General features: G+C 39.1%; 1 protein-coding gene across 1 annotated transcript in view; it reads right to left on the reverse strand.

Annotated features, from left to right (window-relative positions):
• The window catches only part of KLF1 (Kruppel-like factor 1 (erythroid)), a 15,634-nt gene that overhangs the window by 11,467 nt on the left and 3,674 nt on the right, over positions 1 to 493 (reverse strand). The gene's annotated exons all lie outside the window — the stretch shown is intronic.

Raw genomic sequence — 493 nt, forward strand, 5'->3', positions numbered from 1 at the left:
CCCCCCCCGCCCCCTCACTACACCTGGCCCCACCATCTTTGCGACCCCTAAAGCAGCGGTTTTCAACCAGTGAGAAATACCTATTTAGTCAGGGGCACTGACTCCTTTACCCTTAGGTTGTTAAATAAAATGACAACAGCTAACAAAACAATAGTCACCCACTGTGAGTGCCCTGTCTTGAACCATAAATATTTAGGTCATATAATAGAGTTGTATCTTATTGGTCAAGTCGCATAAGAAGGTTACATCTGATTGGTTAATTCTTGGTACCAGAAATCCTTATATGCAAGCATAGGCATCTGATTTTTTTTTTAAAAGTCACTTTGGAGCAAAAAGAGTAGGTAATTACATTTTTTTTGTAAATCAGTCATTTTACCTATTTTATGTCAGATCGGCAAAAAAATATAACTTTTTTTTGGGGGGGGGTGCCGCAGAATTTTAGTAATTAGTTTATGTGTGCCAGGAGATGAAAAAGTTTGAAAGTCGCTGCCCT

Source organism: Myotis davidii, unplaced genomic scaffold (genome assembly GCF_000327345.1).
Source record: "Myotis davidii unplaced genomic scaffold, ASM32734v1 scaffold543, whole genome shotgun sequence".
Taxonomy (NCBI): domain Eukaryota; kingdom Metazoa; phylum Chordata; class Mammalia; order Chiroptera; family Vespertilionidae; genus Myotis; species Myotis davidii.